This window comes from Hippocampus bargibanti, unplaced genomic scaffold, assembly GCF_051943395.1.
Source record: "Hippocampus bargibanti isolate YZ-2025 unplaced genomic scaffold, ASM5194339v1 Contig00199, whole genome shotgun sequence".
Taxonomy (NCBI): domain Eukaryota; kingdom Metazoa; phylum Chordata; class Actinopteri; order Syngnathiformes; family Syngnathidae; genus Hippocampus; species Hippocampus bargibanti.
Genome location: NW_028296986.1, coordinates 11,843 through 32,590, shown reverse-complemented (window position 1 = coordinate 32,590; position 20,748 = coordinate 11,843). Strand labels below are relative to the sequence as shown.

At 40.9% G+C, this 20,748-nt stretch overlaps 3 long non-coding RNA genes across 11 annotated transcripts; all 3 read right to left on the bottom strand.

Annotated features, from left to right (window-relative positions):
- Positions 1-1,270: 1,270 nt before the first annotated feature.
- LOC148881312 (uncharacterized) lies at positions 1,271-3,028 on the bottom strand. The gene is made up of 2 exons (XR_016113934.1): positions 2,954-3,028; positions 1,271-2,347 (listed from the first exon to the last, which is right to left on the bottom strand). It is a non-coding gene; the product is annotated as an uncharacterized LOC148881312 (long non-coding RNA).
- Positions 3,029-5,542: 2,514 nt separating this feature from the next.
- On the bottom strand, positions 5,543-6,640 carry LOC148881311 (uncharacterized). 2 transcript variants are annotated; one of them, XR_016113932.1, is made up of 3 exons: positions 6,516-6,640; positions 6,032-6,159; positions 5,543-5,676 (listed from the first exon to the last, which is right to left on the bottom strand). It is a non-coding gene; the product is annotated as an uncharacterized LOC148881311 (long non-coding RNA). The 2 variants fall into 2 exon arrangements; XR_016113933.1 differs by lacking the exon at positions 5,543-5,676 and adding an exon at positions 5,840-5,922.
- A 9,166-nt stretch (positions 6,641-15,806) lies between these two features.
- LOC148881310 (uncharacterized) lies at positions 15,807-20,433 on the bottom strand. Of its 8 annotated transcripts, XR_016113931.1 has the most exons (12): positions 19,817-20,433; positions 18,859-18,996; positions 17,993-18,130; positions 17,755-17,883; positions 17,528-17,645; positions 17,291-17,418; positions 17,054-17,181; positions 16,817-16,944; positions 16,517-16,629; positions 16,320-16,415; positions 16,106-16,225; positions 15,807-15,941 (listed from the first exon to the last, which is right to left on the bottom strand). It is a non-coding gene; the product is annotated as an uncharacterized LOC148881310 (long non-coding RNA). The 8 variants fall into 8 exon arrangements; XR_016113924.1 differs by having other exon boundaries at positions 16,106-16,415; positions 19,817-20,422; XR_016113930.1 differs by lacking the exon at positions 17,528-17,645 and having other exon boundaries at positions 16,106-16,415; positions 19,817-20,432.
- Positions 20,434-20,748: the final 315 nt, after the last annotated feature.

The following is a 20,748-nucleotide window of genomic DNA, read 5'->3' as shown; positions in this document are numbered from 1 at the left end:
TGAATGGGTATAGCGCCACCTAGGTGGACGAAAGTGGTACTGCAACTTTTTTTTTTTTTTGTGGAGGGGGTGAGAGTGGGGTGGGGGGCGTACGTACCCCGGTGGCCGCCGGAGGTACTGCGTGAGGCGTTTTACCTGGCGGCCGACCGATGTACTGCGCCTCAATAGAAATGAATGGGGAAACGCCTTGCCATTGAAATGAATGGGTATAGCGCCACCTAGGTGGACGAAAGTGGTACTGCAACTTTTTTTTTTTTTGTGGAGGGGGTGAGAGTGGGGTGGGGGGCGTACACCCCGGTGGCCGCCGGAGGTACTGCGTGAGGCGTTTTACCTGGCGGCCGACCGATGTACTGCGCCTCAATAGAAATGAATGGGGAAACGCCTTGCCATTGAAATGAATGGGGATAGCGCCACCTAGGTGGACGAAAGAGGTACTGCAACACTTTGTTTTTTGCACTTGCATAGAAATGAATGGGGGAATACCCTGCCATTCAAAATGAATAGGACGAGCGCCCCCTAAGAGGACGAACGAGGTACTGCAACACTTTGTTTTTTGCACCTGCATAGAAATGAATGGGGGAATACCCTGCCATACAAAATGAATGGGACGAGCGCCACCTAGGCCGACAAACGAGGTACTGCAACACTTTTTTCTTTGCACCTGCATAGAAATGAATGGGGAAACGGCCCGCCATTCAAAATGAATGGGACGAGCGCCAACTAGGAGGCCGACAACGGTACTGCGACATGTTTTATTTTTTATTTGACAGGTGGGTTATAGCGCCCTCCGGGGGCCTTCATCCTGTCGGAGGTACTGCGTGGAGGCCTTCATCCTGGCGGTCGACGAAGGTACTGCACCTGCATAGAAATGAATGGGGAACACCTTGCCATTGAAAATGAATGGGACAAGCGCCTCCTAGGAGGACGAACGAGGTACTGCGACTTTTTTTTTGCACCTGCATAGAAATGAATGGGGAATACCTTGCCATTGAAAATGAATGGGACAAGCGCCTCCTAGGAGGACGAACGAGGTACTGCGACTTTTTTTTTGCACATGCATAGAAATGAATGGGGGAATACCCTGCCATTCAAAATGAATGGGACGAGCGCCCGCTAGGAGGACTGCTGGAGGACAAACGAGGGACTGCAACACTTATTTTTTTTTTTTTTACATGATTGACAGGTAGGTTAGGGGGCCCTCAGGTGGCCACATGAGGTACTGCTTGGAGGCCTTCATCCTGGCGGTCGAAGGTACTCGACGAAGGTACTGCACCTGCATAGAAATGAATGGGGAACACCCTGCCATTGAAAATGAATGGGACAAGCGCCTCCTAGGAGGACGAACGAGGTACTGCGACTTTTTTTTTGCACATGCATAGAAATGAATGGGGGAATACCCTGCCATTCAAAATGAATGGGACGAGCGCCCCCTGCGAGGACAAACGAGGGACTGCAACACTTATTTTTTTTTTTTTTAACATGATTGACAGGTAGGTTAGGGGGCCCTCAGGTGGCCACATGAGGTACTGCTTGGAGGCCTTCATCCTGGCGGTCGACGAAGGTACTGCACCTGCATAGAAATGAATGGGGAACACCCTGCCATTGAAAATGAATGGGACAAGCGCCTCCTAGGAGGACGAACGAGGTACTGCGACTTTTTTTTTGCACATGCATAGAAATGAATGGGGGAATACCCTGCCATTCAAAATGAATGGGACGAGCGCCCCCTGCGAGGACAAACGAGGGACTGCAACACTTATTTTTTTTTTTACATGATTGACAGGTAGGTTAGGGGCCCTCAGGTGGCCACATGAGGTACTGCTTGGAGGCCTTCATCCTGGCGGTCGACGAAGGTACTGCACCTGCATAGAAATGAATGGGGAACACCCTGCCATTGAAAATGAATGGGACAAGCGCCTCCTAGGAGGACGAACGAGGTACTGCGACTTTTTTTTTGCACATGCATAGAAATGAATGGGGGAATACCCTGCCATTCAAAATGAATGGGACGAGCGCCCCCTGCGAGGACAAACGAGGGACTGCAACACTTATTTTTTTTTTTTTTTACATGATTGACAGGTAGGTTAGGGGGCCCTCAGGTGGCCACATGAGGTACTGCTTGGAGGCCTTCATCCTGGCGGTCGACGAAGGTACTGCACCTGCATAGAAATGAATGGGGAACACCTGCCATTGAAAATGAATGGGACAAGCGCCTCCTAGGAGGACGAACGAGGTACTGCGACTTTTTTTTTGCACATGCATAGAAATGAATGGGGGAATACCCTGCCATTCAAAATGAATGGGACGAGCGCCCCCTACGAGGACAAACGAGGGACTGCAACACTTACTTTTTTTTTTTTTTTTTTAACATGATTGACAGGTAGGTTAGGGGGCCCTCAGGTGGCCACATGAGGTACTGCTTGGAGGCCTTCATCCTGGCGGTCGACGAAGGTACTGCACCTGCATAGAAATGAATGGGGAATACATTGCCATTGAAAATGAATGGGACAAGCGCCTCCTAGGAGGACGAACGAGGTACTGCGACTTTTTTTTTGCACATGCATAGAAATGAATGGGGGAATACCCTGCCATTCAAAATGAATGGGACGAGCGCCCCCTACGAGGACAAACGAGGGACTGCAACACTTATTTTTTTTTTTTTTAACATGATTGACAGGTAGGTTAGGGGGCCCTCAGGTGGCCACATGAGGTACTGCTTGGAGGCCTTCATCCTGGCGGTCGACGAAGGTACTGCACCTGCATAGAAATGAATGGGGAACACCCTGCCATTGAAAATGAATGGGACAAGCGCCTCCTAGGAGGACGAACGAGGTACTGCGACTTTTTTTTTTTTTTTTTGATTGACATGCATAGAAATGAATGGGGGAATACCCTGCCATTCAAAAATGAATGGGACGAGCGCCCCCTAGGAGGACGAACGAGGTACTGCAACTTTTTTTTTTGCACATGCATAGAAATGAATGGGGGAATACCCTGCCATTCAAAATGAATGGGACGAGCGCCCCCTTTGCAACACTTTTTTTTTTTTTTTTTTTTTACATGATTGACAGGTAGGTTAGGGGGCCCTCAGGTGGCCACCTGAGGTACCGCTTGGAGGCCTTCACCCTGGCGGTCGACGAAGGTACTGCACCTGCATAGAAATGAATGGGGAATACATTGCCATTGAAAATGAATGGGACAAGCGCCTCCTAGGAGGACGAACGAGGTACTGCGACTTTTTTTTTTGCACATGCATAGAAATGAATGGGGGAATACCCTGCCATTCAAATGAATGGGACGAGCGCCCCCTACGAGGGCGAACGAGGTACTGCAACACTTTTTTTTTTTTTTTTTTTTTACATGATTGACAGGTAGGTTAGGGGGCCCTCAGGTGGCCACCTGAGGTACCGCTTGGAGGCCTTCACCCTGGCGGTCGACGAAGGTACTGCACCTGCATAGAAATGAATGGGGAATACATTGCCATTGAAAATGAATGGGACAAGCGCCTCCTAGGAGGACGAACGAGGTACTGCGACTTTTTTTTTGCACATGCATAGAAATGAATGGGGGAATACCCTGCCATTCAAAATGAATGGGACGAGCGCCCCCTACGAGGGCGAACGAGGTACTGCAACACTTTTTTTTTTTTTTTTTTTTTACATGATTGACAGGTAGGTTAGGGGGCCCTCAGGTGGCCACCTGAGGTACCGCTTGGAGGCCTTCACCCTGGCGGTCGACGAAGGTACTGCACCTGCATAGAAATGAATGGGGAATACATTGCCATTGAAAATGAATGGGACAAGCGCCTCCTAGGAGGACGAACGAGGTACTGCGACTTTTTTTTTGCACATGCATAGAAATGAATGGGGGAATACCCTGCCATTCAAAATGAATGGGACGAGCGCCCCCTACGAGGGCGAACGAGGGACTGCAACACTTTTTTTTTTTTTTTTTTACATGATTGACAGGTAGGTTAGGGGGCCCTCAGGTGGCCACCTGAGGTACCGCTTGGAGGCCTTCACCCTGGCGGTCGACGAAGGTACTGCACCTGCATAGAAATGAATGGGGAATACATTGCCATTGAAAATGAATGGGACAAGCGCCTCCTAGGAGGACGAACGAGGTACTGCGACTTTTTTTTTTGCACATGCATAGAAATGAATGGGGGAATACCCTGCCATTCAAAATGAATGGGACGAGCGCCCCCTACGAGGACAAACGAGGGACTGCAACACTTTTTTTTTTTTTTTTACATGATTGACAGGTAGGTTAGGGGGCCCTCAGGTGGCCACCTGAGGTACTGCTTGGAGGCCTTCACCCTGGCGGTCGACGAAGGTACTGCACCTGCATAGAAATGAATGGGGAATACCTTGCCATTGATACTATATCATAATAATAACAACAATACTAATAATAGTAATAATATAGAATATGACAGTACGCTGTCAAGCGTCCGTAATAGTTCACCCAGGCATGTAGAGGTCATTTGAAGTCATTTGAAGTCATTTGAAGTCATTTTTCTTGATGGAAAACAAGGTAGTTGAGCAATCAGTGTCGGTTGTCCTTTAAAAGCTTCAGTCACTTTTCGTACCTGTGATACCCATGAATAGACAGTACGCTGTCAAGCGTCCGTAAAGCTCACCTGGGCATGTAGAAGTCATTTGAAGTCATTTGAAGTCATGAAGTCATTTTTCTTGATAAAAGTGTCGGTTGTCCTTTAAAAGCTTCAGTCACTTTTCATACATGGTAGGAGCTGAAAAACACATGCATATTGATACTATATCATAATAATAACAACAATACTAATAATAGTAATAATATAGAATATGACAGCACGCTGTCAAGCGTCCGTAACAGCTCACCCAGGCATGTAGAAGTCATTTGAAGTCATTTGAAGTCATTTTTCTTGATGGAAAACAAAGTTGAGCAAAAGTGTCGGTTGTCCTTTAAAAGCTTCAGTCACTTTTCATACCTGTGCCCATGGTAGGAGCTGAAAATAACATGCATATTGATACTATATCATAATAATAACAACAATACTAATAATAGTAATAATATAGAATATGACAGTACGCTGTCAAGCGTCCGTAACAGCTCACCCAGGCATGTAGAAGTCATTTGAAGTCATTTGAAGTCCTTTAAAAGCTTCAGTCACTTTTCGTACCTGTGCCCATGATAGGAGCTGAAAATAACATGCATATTGATACTATATCATAATAATAACAACAATACTAATAATAGTAATAATATAGAATATGACAGTACGCTGTCAAGCGTCCGTAACAGCTCACCTGGGCATGTAGAAGTCATTTGAAGTCATGTAGAAGTCATTTGAAGTCATTTTTGTTGATGGAAAACAAGTTGTGCAAAAGTGTCGGTTGTCCTTTAAAAGCTTCAGTCACTTTTCGTACCTGTGCCCATGATAGGAGCTGAAAAACACATGCATATTGATACTATATCATAATAATAACAACAATACTAATAATAATAATAATATAGAATATGACAGCACGCTGTCAAGCGTCCGTAACAGCTCACCTGGGCATGTAGAAGTCATTTGAAGTCATGTAGAAGTCATTTGAAGTCATTTTTGTTGATGGAAAACAAGTTGTGCAAAAGTGTCGGTTGTCCTTTAAAAGCTTCAGTCACTTTTCGTACCTGTGCCCATGATAGGAGCTGAAAATAACATGCATATTGATACTATATCATAATAATAACAACAATACTACTAATAATAATAATATAGAATATGACAGCACGCTGTCAAGCGTCCGTAACAGCTCACCTGGGCATGTAGAAGTCATTTGAAGTCATGTAGAAGTCATTTTTGAAGTCATTTTTGATGGAAAACAAGTTGTGCAAAAGTGTCGGTTGTCCTTTAAAAGCTTCAGTCACTTTTCGTACCTGTGCCCATGATAGGAGCTGAAAATAACATGCATATTGATACTATATCATAATAATAACAACAATACTACTACTAATAATAATATAGAATATGACAGCACGCTGTCAAGCGTCCGTAACAGCTCACCTGGGCATGTAGAAGTCATTTGAAGTCATGTAGAAGTCATTTTTGTTGATGGAAAACAAGTTGTGCAAAAGTGTCGGTTGTCCTTTAAAAGCTTCAGTCACTTTTCGTACCTGTGCCCATGATAGGAGCTGAAAATAACATGCATATTGATACTATATCATAATAATAACAACAATACTAATAATAGTAATAATATAGAATATGACAGTACGCTGTCAAGCGTCCGTAACAGCTCACCTGGGCATGTAGAAGTCATTTGAAGTCATGTAGAAGTCATTTGAAGTCATTTTTGTTGATGGAAAACAAGTTGTGCAAAAGTGTCGGTTGTCCTTTAAAAGCTTCAGTCACTTTTCGTACCTGTACCCATGGTAGGAGCTGAAAAACACATGCATATTGATACTATATCATAATAATAACAACAATACTAATAATAGTAATAATATAGAATATGACAGTACGCTGTCAAGCGTCCGTAACAGCTCACCTGGGCATGTAGAAGTCATTTGAAGTCATGTAGAAGTCATTTTTGTTGATGGAAAACAAGTTGTGCAAAAGTGTCGGTTGTCCTTTAAAAGCTTCAGTCACTTTTCGTACCTGTGCCCATGATAGGAGCTGAAAATAACATGCATATTGATACTATATCATAATAATAACAACAATACTAATAATAGTAATAATATAGAATATGACAGTACGCTGTCAAGCGTCCGTAACAGCTCACCTGGGCATGTAGAAGTCATTTGAAGTCATGTAGAAGTCATTTGAAGTCATTTTTGTTGATGGAAAACAAGTTGTGCAAAAGTGTCGGTTGTCCTTTAAAAGCTTCAGTCACTTTTCGTACCTGTGCCCATGATAGGAGCTGAAAATAACATGCATATTGATACTATATCATAATAATAACAACAATACTACTACTAATAATAATATAGAATATGACAGCACGCTGTCAAGCGTCCGTAACAGCTCACCTGGGCATGTAGAAGTCATTTGAAGTCATGTAGAAGTCATTTGAAGTCATTTTTGTTGATGGAAAACAAGTTGTGCAAAAGTGTCGGTTGTCCTTTAAAAGCTTCAGTCACTTTTCGTACCTGTGCCCATGATAGGAGCTGAAAATAACATGCATATTGATACTATATCATAATAATAACAACAATACTAATAATAGTAATAATATAGAATATGACAGTACGCTGTCAAGCGTCCGTAACAGCTCACCTGGGCATGTAGAAGTCATTTGAAGTCATGTAGAAGTCATTTGAAGTCATTTTTGTTGATGGAAAACAAGTTGTGCAAAAGTGTCGGTTGTCCTTTAAAAGCTTCAGTCACTTTTCGTACCTGTGCCCATGATAGGAGCTGAAAATAACATGCATATTGATACTATATCATAATAATAACAACAATACTAATAATAGTAATAATATAGAATATGACAGTACGCTGTCAAGCGTCCGTAACAGCTCACCTGGGCATGTAGAAGTCATTTGAAGTCATGTAGAAGTCATTTGAAGTCATTTTTGTTGATGGAAAACAAGTTGTGCAAAAGTGTCGGTTGTCCTTTAAAAGCTTCAGTCACTTTTCGTACCTGTGCCCATGATAGGAGCTGAAAATAACATGCATATTGATACTATATCATAATAATAACAACAATACTAATAATAGTAATAATATAGAATATGACAGTACGCTGTCAAGCGTCCGTAACAGCTCACCTGGGCATGTAGAAGTCATTTGAAGTCATGTAGAAGTCATTTGAAGTCATTTTTGTTGATGGAAAACAAGTTGTGCAAAAGTGTCGGTTGTCCTTTAAAAGCTTCAGTCACTTTTCGTACCTGTGCCCATGATAGGAGCTGAAAATAACATGCATATTGATACTATATCATAATAATAACAACAATACTAATAATAGTAATAATATAGAATATGACAGTACGCTGTCAAGCGTCCGTAACAGCTCACCTGGGCATGTAGAAGTCATTTGAAGTCATGTAGAAGTCATTTGAAGTCATTTTTCGTTGATGGAAAACAAGTTGTGCAAAAGTGTCGGTTGTCCTTTAAAAGCTTCAGTCACTTTTCGTACCTGTGCCCATGATAGGAGCTGAAAATAACATGCATATTGATACTATATCATAATAATAACAACAATACTAATAATAGTAATAATATAGAATATGACAGTACGCTGTCAAGCGTCCGTAACAGCTCACCTGGGCATGTAGAAGTCATTTGAAGTCATGTAGAAGTCATTTGAAGTCATTTTTGTTGATGGAAAACAAGTTGTGCAAAAGTGTCGGTTGTCCTTTAAAAGCTTCAGTCACTTTTCGTACCTGTGCCCATGATAGGAGCTGAAAATAACATGCATATTGATACTATATCATAATAATAACAACAATACTACTACTAATAATAATATAGAATATGACAGCACGCTGTCAAGCGTCCGTAACAGCTCACCTGGGCATGTAGAAGTCATTTGAAGTCATGTAGAAGTCATTTGAAGTCATTTTTGTTGATGGAAAACAAGTTGTGCAAAAGTGTCGGTTGTCCTTTAAAAGCTTCAGTCACTTTTCGTACCTGTGCCCATGATAGGAGCTGAAAATAACATGCATATTGATACTATATCATAATAATAACAACAATACTAATAATAGTAATAATATAGAATATGACAGTACGCTGTCAAGCGTCCGTAACAGCTCACCTGGGCATGTAGAAGTCATTTGAAGTCATGTAGAAGTCATTTGAAGTCATTTTTTTTTCTTCTTGATGTTGTGCAAAAGTGTCGGTTGTCCTTTAAAAGCTTCAGTCACTTTTCGTACCTGTGCCCATGATAGGAGCTGAAAATAACATGCATATTGATACTATATCATAATAATAACAACAATACTAATAATAGTAATAATATAGAATATGACAGTACGCTGTCAAGCGTCCGTAACAGCTCACCTGGGCATGTAGAAGTCATTTGAAGTCATGTAGAAGTCATTTGAAGTCATTTTTGTTGATGGAAAACAAGTTGTGCAAAAGTGTCGGTTGTCCTTTAAAAGCTTCAGTCACTTTTCGTACCTGTGCCCATGATAGGAGCTGAAAATAACATGCATATTGATACTATATCATAATAATAACAACAATACTAATAATAGTAATAATATAGAATATGACAGTACGCTGTCAAGCGTCCGTAACAGCTCACCTGGGCATGTAGAAGTCATTTGAAGTCATGTAGAAGTCATTTGAAGTCATTTTTGTTGATGGAAAACAAGTTGTGCAAAAGTGTCGGTTGTCCTTTAAAAGCTTCAGTCACTTTTCGTACCTGTGCCCATGATAGGAGCTGAAAATAACATGCATATTGATACTATATCATAATAATAACAACAATACTAATAATAGTAATAATATAGAATATGACAGTACGCTGTCAAGCGTCCGTAACAGCTCACCTGGGCATGTAGAAGTCATTTGAAGTCATGTAGAAGTCATTTGAAGTCATTTTTGTTGATGGAAAACAAGTTGTGCAAAAGTGTCGGTTGTCCTTTAAAAGCTTCAGTCACTTTTCGTACCTGTGCCCATGATAGGAGCTGAAAATAACATGCATATTGATACTATATCATAATAATAACAACAATACTAATAATAGTAATAATATAGAATATGACAGTACGCTGTCAAGCGTCCGTAACAGCTCACCTGGGCATGTAGAAGTCATTTGAAGTCATGTAGAAGTCATTTGAAGTCATTTTTGTTGATGGAAAACAAGTTGTGCAAAAGTGTCGGTTGTCCTTTAAAAGCTTCAGTCACTTTTCGTACCTGTGCCCATGATAGGAGCTGAAAATAACATGCATATTGATACTATATCATAATAATAACAACAATACTAATAATAGTAATAATATAGAATATGACAGTACGCTGTCAAGCGTCCGTAACAGCTCACCTGGGCATGTAGAAGTCATTTGAAGTCATGTAGAAGTCATTTGAAGTCATTTTTGTTGATGGAAAACAAGTTGTGCAAAAGTGTCGGTTGTCCTTTAAAAGCTTCAGTCACTTTTCGTACCTGTGCCCATGATAGGAGCTGAAAATAACATGCATATTGATACTATATCATAATAATAACAACAATACTAATAATAGTAATAATATAGAATATGACAGTACGCTGTCAAGCGTCCGTAACAGCTCACCTGGGCATGTAGAAGTCATTTGAAGTCATGTAGAAGTCATTTGAAGTCATTTTTGTTGATGGAAAACAAGTTGTGCAAAAGTGTCGGTTGTCCTTTAAAAGCTTCAGTCACTTTTCGTACCTGTGCCCATGATAGGAGCTGAAAATAACATGCATATTGATACTATATCATAATAATAACAACAATACTAATAATAGTAATAATATAGAATATGACAGTACGCTGTCAAGCGTCCGTAACAGCTCACCTGGGCATGTAGAAGTCATTTGAAGTCATGTAGAAGTCATTTGAAGTCATTTTTGTTGATGGAAAACAAGTTGTGCAAAAGTGTCGGTTGTCCTTTAAAAGCTTCAGTCACTTTTCGTACCTGTGCCCATGATAGGAGCTGAAAATAACATGCATATTGATACTATATCATAATAATAACAACAATACTAATAATAGTAATAATATAGAATATGACAGTACGCTGTCAAGCGTCCGTAACAGCTCACCTGGGCATGTAGAAGTCATTTGAAGTCATGTAGAAGTCATTTGAAGTCATTTTTGTTGATGGAAAACAAGTTGTGCAAAAGTGTCGGTTGTCCTTTAAAAGCTTCAGTCACTTTTCGTACCTGTGCCCATGATAGGAGCTGAAAATAACATGCATATTGATACTATATCATAATAATAACAACAATACTAATAATAGTAATAATATAGAATATGACAGTACGCTGTCAAGCGTCCGTAACAGCTCACCTGGGCATGTAGAAGTCATTTGAAGTCATGTAGAAGTCATTTGAAGTCATTTTTGTTGATGGAAAACAAGTTGTGCAAAAGTGTCGGTTGTCCTTTAAAAGCTTCAGTCACTTTTCGTACCTGTGCCCATGATAGGAGCTGAAAATAACATGCATATTGATACTATATCATAATAATAACAACAATACTAATAATAGTAATAATATAGAATATGACAGTACGCTGTCAAGCGTCCGTAACAGCTCACCTGGGCATGTAGAAGTCATTTGAAGTCATGTAGAAGTCATTTGAAGTCATTTTTTTTTGATGATGAAAACAAGTTGTGCAAAAGTGTCGGTTGTCCTTTAAAAGCTTCAGTCACTTTTCGTACCTGTGCCCATGATAGGAGCTGAAAATAACATGCATATTGATACTATATCATAATAATAACAACAATACTAATAATAGTAATAATATAGAATATGACAGTACGCTGTCAAGCGTCCGTAACAGCTCACCTGGGCATGTAGAAGTCATTTGAAGTCATGTAGAAGTCATTTGAAGTCATTTTTGTTGATGGAAAACAAGTTGTGCAAAAGTGTCGGTTGTCCTTTAAAAGCTTCAGTCACTTTTCGTACCTGTGCCCATGATAGGAGCTGAAAATAACATGCATATTGATACTATATCATAATAATAACAACAATACTACTAATAGTAATAATATAGAATATGACAGTACGCTGTCAAGCGTCCGTAACAGCTCACCTGGGCATGTAGAAGTCATTTGAAGTCATGTAGAAGTCATTTGAAGTCATTTTTGTTGATGGAAAACAAGTTGTGCAAAAGTGTCGGTTGTCCTTTAAAAGCTTCAGTCACTTTTCGTACCTGTGCCCATGATAGGAGCTGAAAATAACATGCATATTGATACTATATCATAATAATAACAACAATACTAATAATAGTAATAATATAGAATATGACAGTACGCTGTCAAGCGTCCGTAACAGCTCACCTGGGCATGTAGAAGTCATTTGAAGTCATGTAGAAGTCATTTGAAGTCATTTTTGTTGATGGAAAACAAGTTGTGCAAAAGTGTCGGTTGTCCTTTAAAAGCTTCAGTCACTTTTCGTACCTGTGCCCATGAAGGAGCTGTCATGCATATTGTCCTTTAAAAGCTTCAGTCACTTTTCGTACCTGTCAAGCCCATGGTAGGAGCTGAAAATAACATGCATATTGATACTATATCATAATAATAACAACAATACTAATAATAGTAATAATATAGAATATGACAGTACGCTGTCAAGCGTCCGTAACAGCTCACCTGGGCATGTTGAAGTCATGTAGAAGTCATTTGAAGTCATTTTTGTTGATGGAAAACAAGTTGTGCAAAAGTGTCGGTTGTCCTTTAAAAGCTTCAGTCACTTTTCGTACCTGTGCCCATGATAGGAGCTGAAAATAACATGCATATTGATACTATATCATAATAATAACAACAATACTAATAATAGTAATAATATAGAATATGACAGTACGCTGTCAAGCGTCCGTGACAGCTCACCTGGGCATGTAGAAGTCATTTGAAGTCATTTGAAGCCATTTGAAGTCATTTTTGTTGATGGAAAACAAGTTGTGCAAAAGTGTCGGTTGTCCTTTAAAAGCTTCAGTCACTTTTCGTACCTGTGCCCATGATAGGAGCTGAAAATAACATGCATATTGATACTATATCATAATAATAACAACAATACTAATAATAGTAATAATATAGAATATGACAGTACGCTGTCAAGCGTCCGTAACAGCTCACCTGGGCATGTAGAAGTCATTTGAAGTCATGTAGAAGTCATTTGAAGTCATTTTTGTTGATGGAAAACAAGTTGTGCAAAAGTGTCGGTTGTCCTTTAAAAGCTTCAGTCACTTTTCGTACCTGTGCCCATGATAGGAGCTGAAAATAACATGCATATTGATACTATATCATAATAATAACAACAATACTACTAATATAATAATATAGAATATGACAGCACGCTGTCAAGCGTCCGGAACAGCTCACCTGGGCATGTAGAAGTCATTTGAAGTCATTTGAAGCCATTTGAAGTCATTTTTGTTGATGGAAAACAAGTTGTGCAAAAGTGTCGGTTGTCCTTTAAAAGCTTCAGTCACTTTTCGTACCTGTGCCCATGATAGGAGCTGAAAATAACATGCATATTGATACTATATCATAATAATAACAACAATACTAATAATAGTAATAATATAGAATATGACAGTACGCTGTCAAGCGTCCGTAACAGCTCACCTGGGCATGTAGAAGTCATTTGAAGTCATGTAGAAGTCATTTGAAGTCATTTTTGTTGATGGAAAACAAGTTGTGCAAAAGTGTCGGTTGTCCTTTAAAAGCTTCAGTCACTTTTCGTACCTGCGCCCATGATAGGAGCTGAAAATAACATGCATATTGATACTATATCATAATAACAACAATACTACTAATACTACTACTACTACTACTACTAATAATAATATAGAATGTGGCAGCACCCTGTCTAGTGTGCCCAAACAGTAACCCTAACCTTAAAGTATCACCTAACGGTAGGATATCGTCTGATTAACTAAAACTACACGCCTTAGAATAACAAAAACGACTTTAGAAGTGATTTTTAGTGGCTAAACTACCCGGCTCTCGCAGTGGAGGCCCCGTTAGCGCTAGCGGCTAACCGCTACCGGAGCAGGCTTCCACGCGACCGCCGGGCCCTTTTACACGGCCGAAGCGAGCTTTCACGCGCCGCCGCGCCGGCTACGGCCACCGTGACGGCGCGAGGGGGGAGATAACTTACGTTTTGGACCGTCGACGACCTCCGACGCGCCGCTCCGGCCGAGTTCCCTCGTCGCCTGCCCCGGCAGCCACGCGTTTCGGCCGAGGAGCGAGAGAGGGAGCGGAGGGAGCCGCCGCCTCGACCCGCCCCTCGCCGAACGGGCGTCGCGATTGGTCGGTCGGGCGCGCGGCATTCTGGGAGTAGTAGTCGTCTATCGCCCCGGATCCCATTCTTTCCTATGGAGAGCGCGCCCCGAGTTGTAGTTCCACCCGCTCCGCGCCGTCCGGGCCGTTTCCCCCCTAGTCCTCACGAAGCTAAAAGTTAGCCACGCCGCGTAGCCATCCTACGGCGTCAATAAACACACGTTTATCGCCCTCAAACAGCCTTTTGCTTTGAATAGTGTGTCTTTTCTTTTTTTTTCTCAGTCAAAGCCACGCGCGGAGCCCCGTCCGTTCACCGTATGCCGGCTGCGGGGGGCTTTTTGAGCACAGCTGTTTGATGGAGGAGGTGGCAAAATATCAGAAACCCCTTATTCCTCCCGCAAACGGGGGAATTTGCAGTCGGGGGGAAGTCGGGGGCAGCGATTTGAAGGGGGTAAAGGGGCTAAATGATAGAAAATGAGATATTCTGAGCGTGAAAGTATAAAAACGTCAACCTGAAGCTGTGCAAATGTGCAAAACTGTTTCAAAAAAAAAAAAAAAAAAAAGGGAAACCCCCGGGGCGCTCCATTTCAGAGGTTGATATAATCACCGTCTTTGCCGTCTTCTTCCTTTCCTTTCGGCTTTTCCCCTCAGGGGCTCGCCGCATCGAATCAATGTCCTCCACCTATCCCGGCTTTGCGCATCCTCTTCTCCGGCGCCGGCTGGCTTCGCGCGTGTAACCGTATGAGCGAATCGTATTCGCGCCTTCTACTTCTATACCGGTGATGCCCGGCCGGCGCGGGTCAAAGGATGCGCTCCCGCGAGTCGGTCTGATGAGAGCCTACGGGAGCCACACGTGTCAATAACCTTCTCCCTCCCTCCATCCGACGCACACGAGTCGTCCTAATAAGGAACCTCGACTCTATCCGGAAGTCGCATCATCTAGCCAACCCGCTCACACGAAGCGACGCGGCGTCCTCTTTGACAGCATCCGTAAAGCCGTTCTTCCTCTCTCTCGGTCTCCCGCCTGGCACTTGAAGGCTAAGGCTCAGCATCCTTTCTCTCCCGTCCTATCCGACCCGGTAGCTCCCAAAGGAAACCTCGACATCTTCAGCTCCGCTTCCCGTCTCCGACCGTGGTCTTATACGCTATTGCTTTCATCCCGGCCGACGCCTGACGTCAAAGTCAGCACTGGGTGCATATTTCACACTTATACACTTTATAAAACCTGTCAGTCAGCACTGGGTGCATATTTCACACTTATACACTTTATAAAACCTGTCAGTCAGCACTGGGTGCATATTTCACACTTATACACTTTAAAAAACCTGTCAGTCAGCACTGGGTGCATATTTCACACTTATACACTTTATAAAACCTGTCAGTCAGCACTGGGTGCATATTTCACACTTATACACTTTATAAAACCTGTCAGTCAGCACTGGGTGCATATTTCACACTTATACACTTTATAAAACCTGTCAGTCAGCACTGGGTGCATATTTCACACTTATACACTTTATAAAACCTGTCAGTCAGCACTGGGTGCATATTTCACACTTATACACTTTATAAAACCTGTCAGTCAGCACTGGGTGTATTTCACACTTATACACTTTATAAAACCTGTCACAGCACTGGGTGCATATTTCACACTTATACACTTTATAAAACCTGTCAAAGTCATATTTTACACTTATACATTTTAAAAAACCTGTCAGTCAGCACTGGGTGCATATTTCACACTTATACACTTTATAAAACCTGTCAGTCATGGGTGCATATTTCACACTTATACACTTTATAAAACCTGTCAAATCAACACTGGATCATATTTCACACTTATACACTTTATAAAACCTGTCAAAGTCAACACTTGGAGCATATTCGCGGAGGTGATGGACAAGAACGAGGGACGACACACTTTTGACTGAAATGAGCATTTCAATTTTATTGAAATTGAATCGAATATTATATTGGGCTCCGCAAAGCCCGCTGCGCTCCTGCCGTAGCTCGCCGCCGCAAAGCCGCTCGCCGCCCGCCGCCCGCCGCCCGCCGCCTGTCAAGGACAAAGGGCAAAAAAAGACAGACGATTGACAACGGGCCACACGCCTCGATTAGAAACGTCGAGTGAGGTAGCGCCGTACGTCTAGGATGTCAAAGAAATTCAATACAACCGGGAAGCAGCAAAAAGCCAGGAAAGAATGACGACGATGGCCTTACTCGTCGTTACGGACGCAGCTCGCCGTACCCAGGACGTCGGCGTCGGAAGTCGTCGCGCGTCGTCCAGGTGAGCGGCCGGCCAGTCACTCGCCGTATCCGGATCTTCCTCAGACGGCAAACCTAGCGACGAGGTCATTTAAAAATCAGTTATTCTAGGCAAAAGCAAAACAAACCGAGAAAAAGGCCAAAGTGAGGTCTGCTTGAAATATAGCACCGCGTTATGACCGGGGAGACGGCCGGCGGCTGGCCGGCGGCCGGCTCGTTCGGAAGGTCTCTGGAGCCCTCTGGCGGACGGAAAGGACAACTGCGACTGTGGAGGGAGTTATTTAGGGAGGATTTATTTCATCAATATTGTTTCTTTACCGCGAGACTAATAAAGGCAAATCCAATCCAATCCAATCCAATACATACCCTGTATTGTCTTGACGTCGTCCGCAACTCTTAAGCGGCCCTCCTTGACTCCCTTGACTTCAGATGACTTTGGAATCTCATTGCGGAAGTGCTGGCTGAGCATTTAACCCGCACTGAAAGAGAGAAAACGTCAAAGTTGGACTCGTGCAGTGTGGTTTCATCATAATAATCCATTTCATTTCATCATAAGAATACATTTCATCAGTATATAGATACTATATCATAATAATAACAACAATACTACTACAAATAATAATATAGAATATGACAGCACGCTGTCAAGCGTACGTAACAGCTCACCCGGGCATGTAGAAGTCATTTGAAGTCATTTGAAGTCATTTGAAGTCATTTTTCTTGATGTTGCGCAAAAGTGTCGGTTGTCCTTTAAAAGCTTCAGTCACTTTTCGTACCTGTACCCATGGTAGGAGCTGAAAAACACATGCATATTGATACTATATCATAATAATAACAACAATACTAATAATAGTAATAATATAGAATATGACAGTACGCTGTCAAGCGTCCGTAACAGCTCACCTGGGCATGTAGAAGTCATTTGAAGTCATTTGAAGTCATTTGAAGTCATTTTTCTTGATGTTGCGCAAAAGTGTCGGTTGTCCTTTAAAAGCTTCAGTCACTTTTCGTACCTGTACCCATGGTAGGAGCTGAAAAACACATGCATATTGATACTATATCATAATAATAACAACAATACTAATAATAGTAATAATATAGAATATGACAGTACGCTGTCAAGCGTCCGTAACAGCTCACCTGGGCATGTAGAAGTCATTTGAAGTCATTTGAAGTCATTTGAAGTCATTTTTCTTGATGTTGCGCAAAAGTGTCGGTTGTCCTTTAAAAGCTTCAGTCACTTTTCGTACCTGTACCCATGGTAGGAGCTGAAAAACACATGCATATTGATACTATATCATAATAATAACAACAATACTAATAATAGTAATAATATAGAATATGACAGTACGCTGTCAAGCGTCCGTAACAGCTCACCCAGGCATGTAGAAGTCATTTGAAGTCATTTGAAGTCATTTTTCTTGATGTTGCGCAAAAGTGTCGGTTGTCCTTTAAAAGCTTCAGTCACTTTTCGTACCTGTGCCCATGGTAGGAGCTGAAAATAACATGCATATTGATACTATATCATAATAATAACAACAATACTAATAATAGTAATAATATAGAATATGACAGTACGCTGTCAAGCGTCCGTAACAGCTCACCTGGGCATGTAGAAGTCATTTGAAGTCATGTAGAAGTCATTTGAAGTCATTTTTCTTGATGTTGCGCAAAAGTGTCGGTTGTCCTTTAAAAGCTTCAGTCACTTTTCGTACCTGTACCCATGGTAGGAGCTGAAAAACACATGCATATTGATACTATATCATAATAATAACAACAATACTAATAATAGTAATAATATAGAATATGACAGTACGCTGTCAAGCGTCCGTAACAGCTCACCTGGGCATGTAGAAGTCATTTGAAGTCATGTAGAAGTCATTTGAAGTCATTTTTCTTGATGGAAAACAAGTTGTGCAAAAGTGTCGGTTGTCCTTTAAAAGCTTCAGTCACTTTTCGTACCTGTGCCCATGGTAGGAGCTGAAAATAACATGCATATTGATACTATATCATAATAATAACAACAATACTAATAATAGTAATAATATAGAATATGACAGTACGCTGTCAAGCGTCCGTAACAGCTCACCCGGGCATGTAGAAGTCATTTGAAGTCATTTGAAGTCATTTTCATTTTTCTTGATGATGTTGCGCAAAAGTGTCGGTTGTCCTTTAAAAGCTTCAGTCACTTTTCGTACCTGTACCCATGGTAGGAGCTGAAAAACACATGCATATTGATACTATATCATAATAATAACAACAATACTAATAATAGTAATAATATAGAATATGACAGTACGCTGTCAAGCGTCCGTAACAGCTCACCCAGGCATGTAGAAGTCATTTGAAGTCATTTGAAGTTGTGCAAAAGTGTCGGTTGTCCTTTAAAAGCTTCAGTCACTTTTCGTACCTGTGCCCATGCTGAAAATAACATGCATATTGATACTATATCATAATAATAACAACAATACTACTACTAATAATAATATAGAATATGACAGTTGTCAAGCGTTTCACCCGGGCAAAAGTCTTCATTTGTCACTTTTCGCAAAAGTGTCGGTTGTCCTTTAAAAGCCTGTACCTGTGCCCATGGTAGGAGCTGAAAAACACATGCATATTGATACTATATCATAATAATAACAACAATACTAATAATAGTAATAATATAGAATATGACAGTACGCTGTCAAGCGTCCGTAACAGCTCACCTGGGCATGTAGAAGTCATTTGAAGTCATGTAGAAGTCATTTGAAGTCATTTTTGTTGATGGAAAACAAGTTGTGCAAAAGTGTCGGTTGTCCTTTAAAAGCTTCAGTCACTTTTCGTACCTGTACCCATGGTAGGAGCTGAAAAACACATGCATATTGATACTATATCATAATAATAACAACAATACTACTACTAATAATAAATGAAGTGGGATTATTTGCTTACAGAATTTGTTTTCTCAGTAAAATGAACAATATATATCAATATCAAGTGTTGTTATTTGATTACTGAATGTTTTTCTCAGTTAAATCAAGTTAATATAACTATCAAGTGGGATTATTTGCTTACAGAATTGATTTTATCAGTCAAATGAACACTATATATCAATATCAAGTGTTGTTATTTGATTACTGAATGTTTTTCTCAGTTAAATCAAGTTAATATAACTATCAAGTGGGATTATTTGCTTACAGAATTTGTTTTCTCAGTCAAATGAACACTATATATCAATATCAAGTGTTGTTATTTGATTACTGAATGTTTTTCTCAGTTAAATCAAGTTAATATAACTATCAAGTGGGATTATTTGCTTACAGAATTGATTTTATCAGTCAAATGAACAATATATATCAATATCAAGTGTTGTTATTTGATTACTGACTTCCTTCCCTCTGTAAAGAACCCGGAAAAGCTTATTTGGTTAAGCGTGGCTTTATGGAAAGCCATTTTAAGCTCCCCTACGATCGATAACGCGTCCCCCCCGCCCCCCACCCCCCCAACCGTCAAACGCGACCGTTTTTTTTTTCGACCGTTTTTGACCGTTTTTCGACGTCACGGTCCTCTTTTGCTCACAGTTGGCCTCAAACTTATCTCAGAGATCCCTTCGCCGTCTTTAACACCCACTAGAATGTCGCGGATGTGTCATTCTAGCCCGTTTTAAAGTAAAAGTTGACTCACCCGCCATGCGGCGCCCTCCATCTTTGTTTTGACCTCCTCCCCTGACGACGAACCGGAAGTATCTCGCGGGAGGCGTCGCCGCGCGGTGTATAGCTTTCACTCTTTTGTCCCCCGCGACGCTCCGTACCGAATGATGTCATCTGAAGCCGCATACTGTTTTTAAGTTGCCGGCACGGTTCTCTTTCTAATAAATTCAAACAAATGACACCGCGTAACTCCCCCTAGACTATTTTCAGGAGCTTTTGCTCAACTTTCCTTCGCCCATCCCATTTTAAACGGACTTAGATAAACCGTGTGTATATTTTCCTTCAATGAGGTGCGATGCGCGCTTTCGGCCACCAAACGGCAGCGTTTCACCATTAATGAACGAAAGGAAGCATATTTCACACATATACACATTAAAAAACCTCTCAAAGTCAACTTTAAAGCATATTTCACACATATACACTTTAAAAAACCTCTCAAAGTCAACACTTGAAGCATATTTCACACATATACACTTTAAAAAACCTCTCAAAGTCAACACTTAAAGCATATTTCACACATATACACTTTAAAAAACCTGTCAGTTTTTTTCTCAGTTAAATCAAGTTAATATAACTATCAAGTGGGATTATTTGCTTACAGAATTTGTTTTCTCAGTCAAATGAACACTATATATCAATATCAAGTGTTGTTATTTGATTACTGAATGTTTTTCTCAGTTAAATCAAGTTAATATAACTGTCAAGTGGGATTATTTGCTTACAGAATTTGTTTTCTCAGTCAAATGAACACTATATATCAATATCAAGTGTTGTTATTTGATTACTGAATGTTTTTCTCAGTTAAATCAAGTTAATATAACTGTCAAGTGGGATTATTTGCTTACAGAATTTGTTTTCTCAGTCAAATGAACACTATATATCAATATCAAGTGTTGTTATTTGATT